At 52.2% G+C, this 619-nt stretch overlaps 1 long non-coding RNA gene across 1 annotated transcript in view; it reads left to right on the top strand.

Annotated features, from left to right (window-relative positions):
- Positions 1–453, top strand: part of LOC121671769 — a 3,048-nt gene extending 2,595 nt beyond the window's left edge. Inside the window, exon 3 of the long non-coding RNA XR_006018595.1 lies at positions 442–453. This is a non-coding gene — a long non-coding RNA (uncharacterized LOC121671769). The remainder of the gene's footprint in view (positions 1–441) is intronic.
- The last annotated feature ends 166 nt before the right edge of the window (positions 454–619 follow it).

Below are 619 nucleotides of genomic sequence, written 5' to 3'. Positions count from 1 at the left end.
GCGGGGCCGCGCGCGCTCCTCCCGCGCCCGCGCAGCGCCCGCCGCGCCCGGCCCGGCCCGGCCTGGCCCGACCCATCCCGGCCCGTCCCGGCCCGTCCCTTCCCGTGCCCGCCCGACGTGGCTCCCTCATCGGGGGTCCTGCCCTCGCCGGGCGGTACCACGTCTGCCGCGGGCGCCTCTCCTCCCTGCGAATTTTATAGCCGGGGTGGGGGTGAAGGGGTGGGGGAAAATGGGGAGAAAAGTGCGTGGCAAATAATCCATCAAAAAGCCGGAGCGAGATCGATACGTCGTGTTAAATTTTAAATGTGTTTGCTGGCACTTAAACTGCTCTCGACTCATTACAACAACAGTGCTGGATTTATTCTAATGCGCTGCAGTCTGAACAACAAGCGCATTAATTCTCCTTTAATTGTAAACTGGGAGCATTTGAAAACCATTCAGTGTGCAAATTATGCTGATTCAATTACCGTTTAGTTACAGACTTCATTACCTGAACACTTTTTTTTTCCGAGGGCTTGGCATTGCAGAGCGAAGGAGACGATTTTCAAGTTTCCCTCGAAACAATGCGAAATATGATGCAAAAAAAAAAAAAAAAAAAAAAAAAAAAAAAAAAAAAAAA

This window comes from Corvus kubaryi, unplaced genomic scaffold (assembly GCF_017639235.1).
Source record: "Corvus kubaryi isolate FWS band 111438036 unplaced genomic scaffold, C.kubaryi_AGA036_p1.0 37398, whole genome shotgun sequence".
NCBI lineage: Eukaryota > Metazoa > Chordata > Aves > Passeriformes > Corvidae > Corvus > Corvus kubaryi.
The sequence above is the reverse complement of the archived record's forward strand: the minus strand, read 5'-3'. Positions and strand labels throughout refer to the sequence as shown.